The sequence below is a fragment of the Tamandua tetradactyla genome, chromosome 14, assembly GCF_023851605.1.
Source record: "Tamandua tetradactyla isolate mTamTet1 chromosome 14, mTamTet1.pri, whole genome shotgun sequence".
NCBI lineage: Eukaryota > Metazoa > Chordata > Mammalia > Pilosa > Myrmecophagidae > Tamandua > Tamandua tetradactyla.
The window spans coordinates 68294622-68314328 of NC_135340.1; the positions used below are offsets into that span (position 1 = coordinate 68294622).

At 39.0% G+C, this 19707-nt stretch overlaps 1 long non-coding RNA gene and 1 pseudogene across 3 annotated transcripts in view; both read left to right on the forward strand.

Moving 5' to 3' along the window:
- Positions 1 to 19707, forward strand: part of LOC143655162 (uncharacterized) — a 603365-nt gene that overhangs the window by 492441 nt on the left and 91217 nt on the right. The gene's annotated exons all lie outside the window — the stretch shown is intronic.
- Positions 17566 to 17619, forward strand: LOC143656645 (U7 small nuclear RNA; annotated as a pseudogene).

The window sequence follows — 19707 nt, forward strand, 5'->3', positions numbered from 1 at the left end:
TGTCCATAGATGAGAGGGTCTATATCTGAGCACTCTATTCGATACCATTGGTCGATATATCTATCTTTATGCCAATACCATGCTGTTTTGACCACTGTGGCTTAATAATATGCCTTAAAGTCTAGCAGCGCGAGACCTCCAGCTTCGTTTTTTTTCCTCAAGATGTTTTTAGCAATTCAGGGCACCCTGCCCTTCCAGATAAATTTGCTTATTGGTTTTTCTATTTCTGAAAAATAAGTTGTTGGGATTTTGATTGGTATTGCATTGAATTTGTAAATCAATTTAGGTAGGATTGACATCTTAACTATATTTAGTCTTCCAATCCATGAACACGGTATGCCCTTCCATCTATTTAGGTCTTCTGTGATTTCTTTTAACAGTTTTTTGTAGTTTTCTTTATATAGGTTTTTTGTCTCTTTAGTTAAATTTATTCCTAGGTATTTTATTCTTTTAGTTGCAATTGTAAATGGGATTCGTTTCTTGATTTCCCCCTCAGCTTGTTCATTACTAGTGTATAGAAATGCTACAGATTTTTGAATGTTGATCTTGTAACCTGCTACTTTGCTGTACACATTTATTAGCTCTAGTAGTTTTGTTGTGGATTTTTCTGGGTTTTCGACGTATAGTATCATATCATCTGCAAACAGTGATAGTTTTACTTCTTCCTTTCCAATTTTGATGCCTTGTATTTCTTTTTCTTGTCTAATTGCTCTGGCTAGAACCTCCAACACAATGTTGAATAATAGTGGTGATACTGGACATCCTTGTCTTGTTACTGATCTTAGGGGGAAAGTTTTCAATTTTTCCCCATTGAGGATGATATTAGCTGTGGGTTTTTCATATATTCCCTCTATCATTTTAAGGAAGTTCCCTTGTATTCCTATCCTTTGAAGTGTTTTCAACAGGAAAGGATGTTGAATCTTGTCAAATGCCTTCTCTGCATCAATTGAGATGATCATGTGATTTTTCTGCTTTGATTTGTTGATATGGTGTATTACATTAATTGATTTTCTTATGTTGAACCATCCTTGCATACCTGGGATGAATCCTACTTGGTCATGATGTATAATTCTTTTAATGTGTTGTTAGATATGATTTGTTAGAATTTTATTGAGGATTTTTGCATCTATATTCATTAGAGAGATTGGTCTGTAGTTTTCTTTTTTTGTAATATCTTTGCCTGGTTTTGGTATGAGGGTGATGTTGGTTTCATAGAATGAATTAGGTAGCTTTCCCTCCACTTTGATTTTTTTGAAGAGTTTGAGGAGAGTTGGTACTAATTCTTTCTGGAATGTTTGATAGAATTCACATGTGAAGCCGTCTGGTCCTGGACTTTTCTTTTTAGGAAGCTTTTGAATGACTAATTCAATTTCTTTACTTGTTATTGGTTTGTTGAGGTCATCTATTTCTTCTTGAGTCAAAGTTGGTTGTTCATGTCTTTCTAGGAACCCATCCATTTCATCTAAATTGTTGTATTTATTAGCGTAAAGTTGTTCATAGTATCCTGTTATTACCTCCTTTATTTCTGTGAGGTCAGTAGTTATGTCTCCTCTTCCATTTCTGATCTTATTTATTTGCATCCTCTCTCTTCTTCTTTTTGTCAATCTTGCTAAGGGCCCATCAATCTTATTGATTTTCTCATAGAACCAACTTCTGACCTTATTGATTTTCTCTATTGTTTTCATGTTTTCAATTTCATTTATTTCTGCTCTAATCTTTGTTATTTCTTTCCTTTTGCTTGCTTTGGGATTAGTTTGCTGTACTTTCTCCAGTTCTTCCAAGTGGACAGTTAATTCCTGCATTTTTGCCTTTTCTTCTTTTCTGATATAGGCATTTAGGGCAATAAATTTCCCTCTTAGCACTGCCTTTGCTGTGTCCCATAAGTTTTGATATGTTGTGTTTTCATTTTCATTTGCCTCTAGGTATTTACTAATTTCTCTTGCAATTTCTTCTTTGGCCCACTCATTGTTTAAGAGTGTGTTGTTGAGCCTCCACGTGTTTGTGAATTTTCTGGCACTCTGCCTATTATTGATTTCCAACTTCATTCCTTTATGATCCGAGAAAGTTCTGTGTATGATTTCAATCTTTTTAAATTTGTTAAGACTTGCTTTGTGACCCAGCATATGGTCTATCTTTGAGAATGATCCATGAGCACTTGAGAAAAAGGTGTATCCTGCTGTTGTGGGATGTAGTGTCCTATAAATATCTGTTAAGTCTAGCTCATTTATAGTAATATTCAGATTCTCTATTTCTTTATTGATCCTCTGTCTAGATGTTCTGTCCATTGATGAGAGTGTTGAATTGAAGTCTTCAACTATTATGGTATATGTGTCTATTTCCCTTTTCAGTGTTTGCAGTGTATTCCTCACGTATTTTGGGGCATTCTGGTTCGGTGCTTAAATATTTATGATTGTTATGTCTTCTTGTTTAATTGTTCCTTTTATTAGTAGATAGTGTCCTTCTTTGTCTCTTTTAACTGCTTTACATTTGAAGTCTAATTTGTTGGATATTAGTATAGCCACCTCTGCTCCTTTCTGGTTGTTATTTGCATGAAATATCTTTTCTCAACCTTTCACTTTCAACCTATGTTTATCTTTGGGTCTAAGATGTGTTTCCTGTAGACAGCATATGGAAGGATCCTGTTTTTTAATCCATTCTGCCAATCTATGTCTTTTGATTGGGGAATTCAGTCCATTAACATTAAGTGTTATTACTGTTTGGATAATATTTTCCTCTAACCATTTTGCCTTTTGTATTATATATATCATATCTGACTTTCCTTCTTTCTACACTCTTCTCCATACCTCTCTCTTCTGTCTTTCGCATCTTACTCTAGTGCTCCCTTTAGTATTTCTTGCAGAGCTGGTCTCTTGGTCACAAATTCTCTCAGTGACTTTTTGTCTGAGAATGTTTTAATTTCCCCCTCATTTTTGAAGGACAATTTTGCTGGATATAGGTGTCTTGGTTGGTAGTTTTTCTCTTTTAGTAATTTAAATATATCATCCCACTGTCTTCTAGCTTCCATGGTTTCTGCTGAGAAATCTACACATAGTCTTATTGGGTTTCCCTTGTATGTGATGGATTGCTTCTCTCTCGCTGCTTTCAAGATCCTCTCTTTCTCTTGGTCCTCTGACATTCTAACTAGTAAGTGTCTTGGAGAACGCCTATTTGGGTCTAATCTCTTTGGGGTGCGCTGCACTTCTTGGATCTGTAATTTTAGGTCTTTCATAAGAGTTGGGAAATTTTCAGTGATAATTTCTTCCATTAGTTTTTCTCCTCCTTTTCCCTTCTCTTCTCCTTCTGGGACACCCACAACACGTATATTTGTGCACTTCATATTGTCCTTCAGTTCCCTGATCCCCTGTTCAAATTTTTCCATTCTTTTCCCGATAGTTTCTGTTTCTTTTTGGAATTCAGATGTTTCATCCTCCAAATCACTAATTCTATCTTCTGTCTCTTTAAATCTATCATTGTAGGTATCCATTGTTTTTTCCATCTTTTCTACTTTATCCTTCACTTCCATAAGTTCTGTGATTTTTTTTTCAGTTTTTCTATTTCTTCTTTTTGTTCAGCCCATGTCTTCTTCATGTCCTCCCTCAATTTATCGATTATGTTTTTGAAGAGGTTTTCCATTTCTGTTCGTATATTCAGCATTAGTTGTCTCAGCTCCTGTATCTCATTTAAACTTTTGGTTTGTTCCTTTGACTGGGCCATATTTTCAATTTTCTGAGCGTGATCCGTTATCTTCTGCTGGCATCTGGGCATTTAGTCAGATTTCCCTGCGTGTTGGACCCAACAGGTTGAAAGATTTTTCTGTGAAATCTCTGGGTTCTGTTTTTGTTATCTTGCCCAGTAGGTGGTGCTCGTGGCACACGTTTCTGCGGGTCCCACCAGTAAAAGGTGCTGTGGGTCCTTTAGCTTTGGAAAACTCTCGCCGTGGGGGAGGTTCGCCCGCCGAAGCGGCTTGGAAGAGTGCCAGCCGGCCCAGGGATCCAAATGCAGGGAGGGTTGCCGGCCGCCGCAGCCTGTGAGAGTGCCCGTCCGAATTTCCTAGTCGGCCCGGGGTGCCAATCAGCGGGAGAGCACCAGCCGCTGTGGCCTGGGAGAATGCACCATTCCCAGCCGGACCGGGGAGTCACGTGTTTGGAAGGGACCCCCCCGGTCACCGTTCTCCACGGCCTGGGGATTTCTGATCCAATTCTCTCAGTTGGTCCGGGGGGCTGCGCATGGTGGGGGCGCCAGCCGCCGCAGCTTGAGGGGACCACCTGCCCAGTTCTGCCAGCTGGCCCGGGAAGGAGGAAGGGAGGGATTCCGGCCGCTTGCCGCCCTGCCGGGGAAGCCCGCGCCCCTGGGCGATCTCACCGGAGCGGGTTCTCCCAGCCAGTCAGCCGTTCCAGGATGGGGTACGCTGTCTTTTTGATCTCTGTCGTGGCTCCGGGAGCTGTTCTGTATTGTTTCTACTCCCCTAGTAGCTGTTCTGGAGGAGGAACTAAGATCCGCGCGTCTTACTAAGCCGCCATCTTCTCCAGAAGTCCCCTCATTCTCTTTTTAAGACCAAGGAACTTTTCCTTCGTTTGATCTATCCCCACTGGGTCCACGTCCATAGCGTGACGCCTCCATCACCCACTGCTAAGTAAGTCTCCATATACTTTTAAATGTTCTCATTCTTTGGTGCTTATTGAGGTTCAGCTCCATCCCATTGTGATCAGAGAAAGTGCTTTGAATAATTTTTATGCTTTTATATTTATAAAGACATACTTTGTACCCCAGCATATGCTCTATCCTGGAGAATGTTCCATGAGCACTAGAGAAGAATGTATATCCTTGTGTTTTGGGGGGCAATGACCTATAGATGTCTGTTAGGTCTAATTCATTTATCAAGTTATTTAACTTCTCTTTTCCCTTGTTGATCTTCTGTCTGATTGTTCTATCTATAGATGGGAGTGGTGTATTGAAGTCTCTTACTATTATTGTTGAAACATCTATCACTCCCTTCAGTTTTACTAATGTCTATTTAATATACTTTGGAGCTCCTTGATTGGGAGCATAAACATTTATGATTGCTCTATCTTCTTGGTGAATTGACCCTTTAATTAGTATATAGTGTCTTTCTTTGTCTTTTATGGTATCTTTACATTTAAAGTCTATTTTGTCTGATATTAGTATGGCTACTTCTGCTTTCTTTTGGTTACAACTTGTGTGGAAAATCTTTTTCCATCCTTTCACTTTCAATCTATTTGTATCCTTATGTCTAAGATGAGTCTCTTGTAAGCAACATATGGCTGGATTATGTTTTTTAATCCATTCTGCCAATCTGTATATTTTAATTGAAAGTTTAGTCCATTAAGATTCAAAGTTATTACTGAAAGTGTTTCTTGACTCCACCATCTTATCTTTTTAATTTTATTAGTCAGATCTATATATTCTTTTCCTTCTTTCTCTTTATATTCTTTAAATTTCCCTTTGTGGTACTCTTCAATTCTGTGCCCTCCTCAAAGACCTCCCTCTCCTGTCTTTTTTTTTTCAGCTGGCAGGACTCCTTTTAGTATTTCTTATAGGGTTGGTCTCTTGTTGACAAATTCTTTCAGGACTTCTTTGTCTGTGAAAACTTTAATCTCTCCCTTGGTTTTGAAGGACAATTTGGCTGGGTACAGAATTCTTGGCTGGAAGTCTTTCTCTTTCAGTATCTCGAATATATCACACCACTACCTTCTCACCTCCAGGGTTCTAGTTGAGTAGTCTGAACTCAGTCTTATTTGATTTCCTTTGTATGTAGTAGATTGTTTTTCTCTTGCTGCTTTCAGGATTTTCTGCTTCTCCAACATTTGACAGACTGATTAGCATGTACCTTAGGGAAGGTCTATTTTGGATTTATTCTGTTTGGAGTTTGTTGGGATTCTTTGACTTGTATATTTATGGCCTTTATGAGGTATGGGAAGTTTCCCCCATTATATCCTCAACTACTGTTCCTGGCCCTTTACCCCTCTCTTCTCCTTCTGGGACACCAGTGATTCTTATATTTGTGCACTTTGTTTTGTCTATCATTTCCCTGGGATCCAATTCAATTTTTCCATCTTTTTTGCCATTTGCAGTTTTGAGTCTTCAAAGTCAGTTATCCTGTAATCTATATAACCTATTCTTTCTTTTGTCTCTTCAAATCTGGTGTTGTGTGCCTCTAGTATGTTTTTCATTTGGTCAACAGAGTCTTTAATCTCTGTGATATCAGCTATTTTTCTATTTATTCTTTCAATTTCTTCTTTACATTCTTCTACTGTTTTCTTGATCTCCTTTACGTCATTTGCTATCCCACTTATTTTATTAAGTAGAGTTGTATGAACATCTTTGATTAGTTGTTCCAACTTCTGTGTCTCCTCAGGTGTTTTAATTTGGTTATTAGGCAGGGGTATATCTGTCTGAATTGTCATATGCTTAGTGATATTCTGTTGTCTTCATGATTTACTTTGGGAGTTGATTTCTTTCAGTAGTCTAAGGCCTTGTGTTTGCGGGATGGTGGTACAGTAGGGAGCAGGTTATGGGGTGGGGTACTCAGTGCAGTGATTTGTTTCAGGGCAGGTATAGGTTCAGGTTGAGGATGTTGTGCTGATGCTTGTGAACATGGGTGTCCAGAGTTCCAGGGAGGATGTAGCTGCATGGGTTTACTGGTCTGGGAGCATAACCCTGGTGTGCACTGGTCTACTAAGGCATGGGGCTCTTTGTGTGCATGCATAGAGCTGTGGCAGGAGGTCAGCATTATGCCTTCGTGGAGTGGGGCAGATGTAACCCTGACTGCGCAGGTCAGCACTTTCTTAGAGCTGGGAAGTGTGGCTGAGAACCGAGTGCATGCGCAGTTCTAGGACTGCTATAAAGTGCAGTTTCCAGAGCTGAATGACATGATTGGGGATCCATGGGCATGTGTGGGCCTAGGAGTGCCATAGAACTGATGCGCAGAGCTCAGCAGGGATGATGTGAGGCCGTGCAAAACTGTGGGCAGGGGGACAGGTATAGCCTAGGTATGGAGGCTTGTTCCCGCAGCCTTTATGCGCTGGCAACAGTATGCAGGGAACAGGGAGGGGGAGATAGTGCTCAGGAGGGGCACAGGAGAGGTTGGGCTGTGCAGGTTGGGCTGCATTGGGGTGGGGGTGTGGGACAGGTACCTGCTCTGGGGGCTGGTGGGGTGGGGGTTCCTGGAGCTCGGGGCATGGGAGTGGGTGACGGGATTGGGGTGCGTGGTGTGTGGGGTGAGTCGCCAGTTATGGGGCTGCACTGGTGAGGGTAGCACCTCAAAGGAACGCAGCCTGGCTTACTTCCTAGTCCCCGACTCCCACCTGTGCACTCCTGTGGGCTTCACGCCTCTGGGCCAGTCTCTAGCCCTCTGCCTCCCAGTTCTTCGGCTCTGCAACCAGGGCTGCCCCATGTGGTACAGAAGGCTCTCCCAAGTCAGCTGCACTCCCAAATCGCTGCCTCAGTCACCCTCCTGTCCCTTCTCTAACTTTTCCATGGAGCAGGGCTAATCTTGAGCTACTCTAGTCGGCCATCTTCCCGGAAGAGGTTATTGCAATTTTGATTAAGATTGCATGGAATCTATAAACTGCTTTGGGTTGTATCGACATCTTAACAATATTTAGTCTTCCCTTCCATGAACACGGACTTTCTTCCATTTATTTATGTCTTCTCTGATTTCTTTTAGCAATGTTTTATAGCTTTCTGTGTACGAGTTATTTACATCTTTGGTTAGACTTATTCCTAGATATTTCATTCTTTATTTGCTATTCTGAATGTCATTTTTTTCTTGATTTTTTCTTCTGTTGTTCACTGCTTGTGTTTAGAAACACTACTGATTTGGGGATGTTGATCTTATACCCTGCCATTTGGCTGAATTAATTTATTAACTCTGGGAGTTTTGCTGTGGATTTTTCAGGATTTTCTGCATATAGGATCATATCATCTGCAAAATAGGTAAGGTTTAACTTCTTCCTTTCCAATTTAGATGGCTTTTATTTATTTTTCTTGTCTACTTGCTCTGGCAAGAACTTCTAGTACGTTATTGAATAACAGTGGTGACAGTGGGCATCCTTACCTTGTTCCTGATCTTAGAGGGAAAATTTTAGTCTTTCCCCTTTAAGTAGGATATTAGCTGTGAACTTTTAATACATGCCCTTTAATATGTTGAGAAAGTTTCCTTCCATTCTTAGTGTTCTAAATTTTTATCAGGAAAGGGTGTTATGTTTCGTTAAATGCCTTTTCTGCATCAATTGAGATGATCATGTGGGTTTTTATCCTTCATTCTGTTAATATCGTGTATCACATTAATTGATTTTTTTATGTTGAACCAACCTTGCTTATCAGGGATAAATGCCACTTGATCATGGTGTGTAATTCTTTTAATATGCATTGACTGGAGTAGCACACACAATAACTGACAGACTAATCAAGATATGTATATTTGAAAGTTGATTTAATATCTCATCTGCAGATATATTTGTCTTCAAAAATCTGCTTTTATCCATCCAGTAATAGCAGCAACTAATCATCCAATAAAATGTTTTATGTGAAACCTTGGTAACAAGTACAAGTGATGCTGAAATATTCTGAAGTATTGAATAACTAACTGTATTGAGATTTGCATTTGCAAATGTAATGCCTAGTAAAACTGCACAATTGAACGCAGCACTACCAAACAGCCCTATACTGGTTGTATTCACTAACATGCTCTTGCAATAAAAAAAAAAAAAAAAAAAAAAAGACAGATTCAGAGAGAGTAAAACGACATAGCCACAAGAAGCAGAGTCCACCAGCCAGCAACCTTTGGAGATGAAGAAGGAAAATGCCTCCCGGGGAGCTTCATGAAACAGGAAGCCAGGAGAAGAAGCTAGCAGATGACACTGTGTTTGCCATGTGCCCATCCAGATGAGAGAGGAACCCTGACCACGTTCACCATGTGACTTTCCAGATGAGAGAGGAACAGTGACTGTGTTTGCCATGTGCCTTCTCACTAGAGAGAGACCCCGAACTTCATCGGCCTTCTTGAACGAAGCCCAAGGGCCAGGTGCAACGGTAGGAGCCCAGGCCATCGACACACGTTCCCTCATTCAGACACGGGTGGGAATCGCACTCGTTGATCTCATGGAGGCAGAAGGGACCAGTGAAGCCCATGGGGCACAAGCAAGAGAAGGCGTTAATCCCATCGACGCAGGTGCCACCATTGAAACAGGAGCTAAGGAGCAAACACAGAGAACGGTATCAGCTATGTAACCTGGTTTCTATGACCTCACTATTTGAAAAGTAATCTTCCTGGAACCTAAGAGGCAAAACCCTATATAAAAATACCCCCAAGCACTCCCCCTCTCAAATCTCCATAATCAGCCAATTTCACCTTCTCCCACGCTAGACTGAGTGCTGGAAGCCCTGAGTGCCAGCTTCCTCTCTACAACCAAAAGGCTTAGGATCATTGAGACGGCTGAGCCACTACAGATTCCTAGAGAAAGTGAAATTTTCAGGCTTTGCCAAAACCTGTGGTTTTTCCATGTATCACAATTCATCTTTTCCCTAAGTCAATTTAACTGACGTGAAAAGTCCTAAGTACATATCTGTTGACCTTACATTTCTTTATGAAAAAGAAAACGAACAAACATGTTAATAAAAATAAAACAAATCCTCTATAAATTACTTGATGAGTGATGACAAATCCAAAATTTTTAGATCAAGCATCAACGGAAATGAACAAGAGTCCAAGAGGAGAAAAGAAAAGGATTATAGCTCTGTTCCCTGAATTAGAAACAAATGAAAATTTTCATCCCACTGAACTTTTCAGCTTCCAGTCTATGACCTCCTAACTGTATGACTAAATATATGGCTCCATATGTATCGACTGGGCAGTGGGAAACAGTTGTGAAAGTGGGACCCACGTGGATACCTGCTGTCTGCCCATCCCAGCACTGTGCTCTCCTTTCTCCCTTTATCCCACGAGATGTGGTGCTTGGTGCACAGTGGCTCACCTCTCAGTGCACTCGTCCACGTTGTTCTCACAGTGGACGCCATCGAACCCCACCTGGCACTTGCAGGTGTAACTGTTGACGTAGTCGGAGCAGGTCCCTCCGTTCTTGCAGGGCTCGCTCAGACACTCGTTCATGTCTGTCTGGCACTTCTCCCCGATGAACCCCGGCAGGCAGAGGCAGGAGAAGGTATTCACTCCATCCACACAGGAGCCTCCGTTCTGGCAAGCATCTAAGCCGACACACATAAGGATTAGAACTCGGAGCAGCAGCTTCATGTTCATCTCATAAAGATGGGTGACCTCAGCTAGACCATGCCAAGGGCAGGGGCGACTCTAACTTTTATGTACTTAGTGTCTCTATGTGTATTCTTCCCATTTGTAAAAATGAATCTAACATCAATTTGCTTGGAATTCTTAAAAAAAAAAAGAAAGCCAATTTCACTTAAACATGTCTTTGACAAGGCTGTAAAATTATTAGTTTTATTAAATCTTAACCCTTTTAATGGAATATTAACCTTTTAAAATATTCTGTATGACAAAATCAGGAGTATGGATAAAATACTTCTGCTGCATACTGAAGTACTCGTGTTGTCTCAAGGAAAAGCACTTAGAGGAGTATTTGAGCTGGTAGCTCAACTAGCCACTTTTTATGGAACATAATTTTTACTTGAAAGAATGACTGGCAGCCACACTATGGGAATTCAGGCTTCAGTATTTGACAGACATTTTCTCCAAAATGAATAAAGTGAGCCCATCACTTCAAAGAAAAGTATGATGAAAGCTATCTTTCCCTTGGCTTTAGTGATTTTAATAATTTACCATGTTGTGTCATGGGCAACAGAACATTTTTGAATAGTACTATGGTGCCAGTTGTTGCATCATTTCAAGACCAATCTTTTGGAGTTTAAAGAAAGAAGGAATTTAAGTTGTTTAAATGTTTAAGTTGTATTTGTTAACGCTACAGTATTTGTTGCTATGGATAAAATTTAAGCTTTCAAGCAAAAAGGAGAATTTTATAAAGCTTGTACCCAACACTGTGAGCTTAAGAGCTTCCCAGAATTTTTCTGATAAGATAGGTGATGCTTAAGGAACATGATTTATTTTAAAGTCCAGCATATTGAGGTTAATTTATATTAGTAAAATTTACCTTTTTAGTGTGCGGTTCAATGAGTTTTGACAAATATCTACGGCTGTGTGTTTAGCATCACAAATAGGATATGGAATGCCTCCATCACAGCAGAAAGTTCCCACATGTTCCTTTGCAGTCAGTTCTCACCACCTCCTACCCCACAACCCCTGTCAACCCTGATCTGATTTCTCTGTATAGTTTTGCCTTTTCTAGAATATCATAATATATAAAATCATACAATGCATAGCCTTTGTGTCTGGCTTATTTCATTTATCATAGTGCTTTTGAGCCAACTGTTGCTTTTTATATTATGGAATATAATATATCACCATTTGATCTGCATAACTCCATGAACCAATATTTTCCAGATGATCAGTCATGAGTGCTACAAAATGGGTAAAGCAATCCATTCAGAGTGCAAGATAAACCAATGGATTTTAATGTTCTGGAGTATAAAAAGTTCATTGAAAAAGCTTCAGATTTCCCACTGCACTACCATTTGTTGAATATGGTTATCGTATCAAAGAAGAATATCCACTATTATTTGAAAGGCTGTTCAAATACTCCTCTCTTTTCCAATTAAATATGTTTCTGCAAGAGGCCAGATTTTCTTCATATACTTCACACAAAATGACATATTGCAATTTTGAATGTAGAAACAGATATGAGAATACAATTGCCTTCTATTATGCCAGGCATTAAGAAGATATGACATATTGTAAAACAGTGCTGCTCTTCTTTTTTTTTGAAACTATGTTTTCACATTTTTCATAAGCATATGCCATTTATGTTAATATGTGATAAATTTATCATTGTTATATTAAGTGAATTAATAATAGTCTTGCATTTCTCAGTTTTTTCTAACACAGTAAATATTAATAAATATAATGCACATGAACAAAAACTCTTTAAGCGCTCAATAATTTTTAAGAGACAGAAGTTTGAGAACCACTGACCTAGGTGGATTGGCAGGTGCCACTGAAGAATGAGGATAGCTGGAGAGGAAGGAATTTGGGGAGCAAATTGCATCTCTGATTCCTTGACTCACAACGTGGTTGTGGAATAATTGAAACTCAGGCCATACACCAATGTAGTCAGGCTAATCGATTCAAGAAATTGAATTTGCTGAAATGAACAGATTATTTTATCAAGGACCCGTCATCCAGGCTTGGGAGGGCATCCTGGTTGGTCTAGCTGCTGACATAGTTGATCTTGGAGAGATGGCGGGTGAGCTGGGATCTGATCTGATCATTGAATTGAGAGTCTAAGGAAATCCTTCAGATACATGCGGAATAAAATGTCAAATGCTAGCAGAAGAGCAAGGTTCTTTGGCAGAGGTGACTAGGGTCAGGAAATTGATTAGAGAGAGGTGGAAGGAGCTTGTGTAGTGAGAGGACCAGGGTACCTTGACTGAGTGGTATCGGACTAAAGGATCAGGGTTTGATGTGGGTCAAATGGAAGTTTCTTCTGAGGGTGAGATGGTCCTAGCTCATGTCCTGTATGGAAGTGGATTAATCCTGCTGTGGATAGGAAGGTGTCAGATGGAATTTGGTGGCATCGATATTGGGGAAGGAAGTGAACAGTGTTGGTCAGATGTTATAGAATGTTGAACCCAGGATCTTTCTCCTTACACCTCCCACCTCACTGTAACTTTGCGTGAGTGTTTAGAATAAGTTGTAGTCTTTGAATTTCACTACAGAGTGGCCAGGGGTTAGATTTTATTGGGGTGGGTGGTAGGATTGACTGCACAAGTTAACTGATCTATGTCCTGACCTACTTACTTGCTCTCATTATACATTTTAACTGTTTGGTTATTCTAGGAGATACCTGATTCATTTTTGGAGAGAGAACTTTAAAATGTATGTCCTGTACTGCTGTCAAAATCACATTGACATCTTATGGTTCTGAAAATGCAGCGAACTTTCCTCCAAATTTGGCAAAGTCAGAGCTTTATAATGTGTGTTTTAGAAGAAAAGGTTAGATTTTAAAAGATTAAGCACAGGTTAACCTAGATTCTTTATTAATATTGTATTTGTGGTGACAAGGCATTACACATAATTCTGTAGGAATTCTATTCTAATTTAGTAATAATTCATGTCCATTCATTCAGCATGACAGCATCATTAATTATGTTGCAATGAGTATGGAAAGCACATAATATGTGAGTGCTAAGTATTACTAGAAATTATATCAAATTTTGCATGCTATAGAGAATAAATAGTAACATCAACAACTCACCTTTAAAGAACCCAAGGAATACCATGACCTGAAATTTTTCTTTATAATGTGTATTAATAAATATAAAATTTAACGTTTACTTTAAGCAATATAAACAGAATAATTTGTCAAGAAGAATTTAGCCTTCCTAGCAGGAGCACATTTATTTGGTTACCTTCTGCTGTCTGCTTCCTGTTTGCACAGTAGAATACCCCCTCCCTCTTCTTCCTAATATCCTGTGAAGGTGCCAATTACCTTGCTGCTTATCAGTTGAAACTATGCCTGGTGCAAAGGGAGCATCAATTATTTGTGAGCAGAGAGCTAAGGCTGCCAGAATCATAATAAAGGATTCTGGAGCTTCCAGCTGATAGAGTATATCAAAAGGCAATGTGTAGACCAAAGAGAAGACATTTCAGAAGCCTATGCCTTAAAGCTAAAATTAAAGTTAGGTCAGATCTGTTATATAGATTACATGTGCATTTACTAATGTTAATAAGAAAACTGATGGGGTATTTTTTTATCCACATGGTTTTTAACACATTAAATCCTGAATTTATTCATGCTATTCATACTATTGACTTTTCTTCCTTAAATCTGGTGTGTGCATTATTTTTTTCTTTGCTTCAAAATGGTAGCCAAATAGCAGGTTAGTTATATCAAGCTTTCCTTCCTGTGATTGTTATTGCCTTGCAATTTCTGTTTGGCTTTCTTAATTTTCATTGTAAAGAGGAGGTTAAAGAGATTGGGTGGGTATGGCTGTGTTACCAACAGTCACCTTGATTTGAGGAGTTTATTCCCAAATTTATGAATAGGATTTCCCACTTCCAAGCTATCTAGCTTGTTTGATCTTGATGGTACTTTACCTTTTGGGTTCCTGAGTGTAACCAAGCCCATGTGTTTCTCCTAGTCGCTGAGCTTAAGGTTACATGTAGGGATGAAGGTTTGAGGCACTGAGTGATGTTTCAACTTCAAAAGGAGGATGCCTACTAATCATAAAAGACACTTTAAAATCACTCTGTTTAATGCATGCATTAAACAGGGAGGAAACAGGGGCCTGTTGAGGTGAGGTGACTCCCCCAAGGTCACACGCAGCTGGTGGCAGAGTCTGGACTGAAGCCCAGCCTCTTAACTCCTTTACACTATTGCCTCTAATAAAATTTTCACAGTAATGCTTTTATTCTATTTATTATTTATACCCTGCCTAATTTAAAACAGAATTGGAGCCAGCTACCCTGTGATTTACTCTGCTTTGAACACAATATAGATCATTGGATTCTGCATGATTTAAGTGGATTTTTTAATGAATAATACTTTCATCTGTAATTATTTAGTAAATAGTTCCCATCACAATGCAGTGACAGGATTGATGCCTTGCGCATAGTAGGCACTCAATAAATAAAGGTAAAATGAACAAATAAAAAGTGCTAACTTGGGATTTATAAACCAAAGAGCTTACAGCAGAAGCAGGTAAATGCAGTATGGCCGAGTGAGCAGGGAAAATAAAATCTACTCCTGGGCTCTGTAAAAGACAGGGCTGGGTGAGATACTGTGGGTCTGATGTGGTGGCTTGTGATTCTTTTTATACAATTAGATGAGCTGTGAAGATGGAATATATCAGTGGAAGTCTGATGTGGTGGAAAATGTTCCAGGCTCTAATTTGGAGTTCATCTTGTGACTCTGGGCAAGTTGTTTGTCTTCTCTGAACCTTAGGTTCCTCGCCTGTGTGGATGTTAATGCTGATTTCTTAAGATTGTTGCCACTGTTAAATGAGATAGAGAAGAGAAGCAACTGCAAATCCCCCAAATCTGACACAGGTATTATTAATTTGGCACAGGTATTACTAATTAATCTATAGGATTATTCAGAACTCTCCATATTTGAGGGCAAGTTTTCTATGAAGTACCTTGAAACTCCTTTCCCATTTTGCAAGTTACCTAAGCATAATGATAATGTTAGATAAATGAATATTCTGTTACTGAAAAGGAAGATAAATAGGTATCAGGTCAAAGTTAATGTTTTAGCAAGTGAGCCATATGAGAGAGAAAACTGAGACAAAATTCCAGGCCTTGAGACTGAATAACTCCTTGAGAGGGAGAAGGAGAACTGAGTCAGTCTAGGGTATCCTGTTGATAATTTCTGCCCTGCTCTGGCTTAGGTTTTATCACTCTGTTAATGGGGAGGAGGTGGAGAAACCTTGGCAGACATGGAGGTTCCCTGCAGATAAACTGTGGCAGATATATTAATAGAAAATTATTCCCAATTTTCCCAGACAAAATACTCAAAGTCACTCTATTTCTGAGCAATAATTTAAGAAGATAGAGACAAAGCCCAGGTTAAATGAGAACCAATAGCAGTTACATGAAATGGCCACCAACATATAATGCTGAAAAATAGAGAACACTGTGTTCTCTAAAATATCTTCCCTCTTACAAACTGGAACTTGGTTCATTCACTGCTGTGCTACTCCAAGCAAGACTGAGGAGTGACCTTTGATTTGCCTTTCTGTGAATTCCCTTGATGCACCCATGTCTCACATACCTGAGACCTCAGCTGGTTTTTCCAGGCTCTCTCAACTCATCACATAAAAGAAGCACTAAAGTCCATCTTTTCTCCTCTATTCTCTCATTCAGTGTTCTTATCCTAATTAAATGTGGCGTGCCTAATCTCTCATTTCATTGGGTCTGCTGCCTACCTATTAGATTATTCAGAGTTGATCTGGAAAAAAAGTAGAGCTTAGTTTTAGTTGGGGTTGGTACAAGTAGGACATCTATATGGATTTGTTCTTCAGTCAAATATAGACTAGAGATCATGAAAGAAGCCTGATGTGGTGGTTTGGAGCTATGTACCCCAGGAAAAAAAATGTTCTTAAGCCTAATCCATTCCTATGGATGTGAACTCTTGTAAATAAGACCTTTAATGAGGTTACTTCAGTTAATGTGTGGCCCAACTGAATCAATATGGGCCTTAATCCTATTACGGAAGAGAAAAAGGCCATAGGGATCAGCCAGAAAATGAAGATCAATAGAACCTGCAAGAGAAGGGAGAAGCCAGGAGAGGCCACCGTGTGCATTGCCATGTGACAGAAAAGCCAGAGACCTAGGAATGCCAACAGCCAGCCCCAAAATGCCGGTCTTCTGGGAGAAATCATCACCTTGATGATTCTTTGATTTTGGACATCTAGCCTTAAAATTGTGAGCCAATAAATTCCTGTTGTTTAAGTCCATTCACTGGGTGGTATTTGATTTGGCAGCTAGGAAATTAAAATACTGGAAGGGATGTACATTTTGGAATGACTTAATGGAAGAAGGATTGGATAGATTCTGTGGTCCCAGAGGGCAGAAGAGAGTAATATTTGGTAAGCCATGAGCTTTTGGGCAGGACAGGTAATGTTCCTGCTTCTCCATTTGGTCCCATAATTTGATTGATATGTTGTTCTTCATTGTTTAAACTGCTTTTTGTTCAATGATTTAAAAGGATTTAGAGTTTTAAAATATCTCATCATTTCTCTCTAAAGTGACAGAAGAGAGAAATCTTTCTTGATTAGCCATTTCTGCATATTCATTCATGCATTCATTCATTCGACCAACAAATATTTACTGTGTTCACTGTTTGCCAGGCACAGTTATAGGAGCTGGAGATAAAGCAGTAAAGTAACTGACTTCATGGAATTTGCACTAATAGGAGGAGATAGACAATCAACAGACAGTGGACTAACTAAAAATGTGTCAGAAGGTGATAAATACCATGGAGAACAATAAAGCATCATAAGAAGAACGGTTATGTTAGGAGAAGAGGCTTTATTTTACACAGGGTGGTCAGAGACAGCCTGCTCTCCTCAGGAAATACTTGAGCAGGGATCTGAATGAAATTAAGGCTGATTCTGCAATCTGCTATTCCGTTAACAAGCCAACTGAGGGCATTTTGTCACTGTGCTCTAAGACGCCCAGTCTAAGAACTGGGCTTTCCACTCCATGGTTGGTACCTAAACTATATGGCAGCTCAATGCTCCTTTCTTCCTCCCCATTGGAGAAAGGTGGAGACTTCCTCACTTTGGAAGCAATTGCTTCTTCATTTTGGAAGAGAACAACATATAGTAGTATTATACTGTTCTGGGACAGTCAAGGAATAAGCTATTTTTACAGAATGAATCTTCTTCATTAGAGAAGATTTTCCCAAATAACTTATCCCTTTGGTTCCTGAATTTAACTTTATAAAATGTTTGGACTAGTGTTGCAGCTCATTTAGAATTTGTCTAGCAGGTTTTCCGGCTAAAGCCAGAAAATGTTAGGAGATGTAACATTTAAAAAAATGTTTGGACTGATATCTTTCTAAACCATAGTGCACATATATCAGACTTCTAAAAATGGTTTGCTGAGCATTTTAATTTATTTATACTGGATCTTCTCTCACAAAGAATTTGAGTCAGCTTATGCCATAAAATAAAATATCAAAATGTAATTGAGAAATGTAAAGATCAGAACAAAGAATACAAATCCAGAGTAGAATTCCGTGATCCAAGGAAGAATCTAGAATGAAAAGGTCCCTAAGGTCCTTCTTGGTTTTTATAGTAGAGCTGAAATTGGTTTTTATAGTAGAGCTGAAAATGTGGTTCTAAGCTTTCTAGTGTTCAGAGTGACCAGGAGAAAAGATCAGGTCCATCCTTTCTATTTTTCAGAAAGGGGAAATTTATGCCACATTCTTAAGGAAAGGAAAACATTTCCTAGCTCTTATTCTATAAGAAATTTCTCATGGGGTTATGTTGAGCCTGATTTAAGTTCTGTACATTACACTTATCATTTTGAATGGCAATTATTGCATTCTATTTTGAGAAATATTGAAATGGTGTCTGTTACTTTTCCTGAAACGAAGAGGACCCAAATTGGTATTTTTCATTTCTTATATCTTACTCTTATCCCCTTTTGTTTTTTTCTTGCACTTTCAACCTGTTGGTTATGGCCTTGTCCTGCTGCCAGTGCTTGTGCTTTTAGTAGGACAGTCTCTTACTTGACTAATTTTTGGCTTCTGATCTGCCCTGCATGGGAAATCTGGAAACTATGCTCGCGTAATTATATTTAGAGCAATAAATAATAGCAATGATAACAAAAACAGCATCATTTATGAATACTTAATATATGACAGATAATGTTCTAAACACCTTACACCTATGATCTCATATAATCCTGTCTACAATCTGATGAGGGAGAAAAAAATTACTATCCGCATTCTATGTATTAACAGTGCCAAGGCTCAGACCTAACTTTCCAAATGTCTCACAACTGTAAGAGGTGGAGGTGGGCTAAGAAGCCATGCAGCCCTAATGCAATGTTAGGTAGTGAGGCTTGGTATCATCTAAGTTTGTTTCTCAAATATTTTCTTTTCTTACCTCTTGTACTTTGGATGGTTGAAATTTCTTACTAAGCAGACTTCTGATTAGTGAGGTGTGTGACTGAACTGTTTAGTGTTGGCTGGGTAGAAGATTTTTTTGACAAGTCATTGAACTCAAAGAAGGTCTGCAAGGCCTGAACTTCTAAGGCCTGAACTCTAACTATCCCTTTGAATCACAATATTTGCATCTTAATCTCTAATGTCCTATTTATTCACTTCAAAGTAAGTAAGTGTATTTATCTCCAGATCATGGTTCCTCCAGTTGTAAAAATTTCAGATCATAGAGTCTTGTGCAAAAGTGAAATAAGAAAGAAATATGAAAACATTTAAAGCACCTCCAGTCTCCTACTTTTCTATTTTGAATATGGAACTCTGCATGCATTCTTTGCAGAGGCTATTATAAATGGAAACTTATACAGTTCTAATTTACTAAATGAAGCCATTTATTCTTTAAATGTTATTCTTGCCATTTCATGTATTTTCTCTTTTATCAAAAATGTCTTTTGTGTATTAATATTTCCCCATCATAATGCAGGTATCCTCTCTGATATTGCACTGTGTCTGACCAGGCATAATTGACCAGCAGTTCAAGTGCACAGCAGAATCCTCTACCTAACTTTAGAAATTTGTAAATAAAACAAAGCTAGGAGCCTCAAAGTCTGCACTAGTACACTTGATCATCTTTTTTGGCTTTTAAACAAACATAAATACTCTTGAAACTTGCTCTTAGCAAGTAACTTCATAATTAGGTTAATATAATAGCACTTTGTGCTTTTGTATCACATTTCAATTGAAGACCTAGAAGGGATTTTTAACAAATGCAAGTGCTTTTTACCTTGGCCCCTGTAGAAAGGAGGCTGATTCATTATGCTCACATGATGACCAGCCAGATGAGGGCCATTAGGGCTGATGGGTTGGACACAGATTATGACCATAGCATGAACTTGCCTGGATTTAACATGATGGATCATTTTGTACTTTC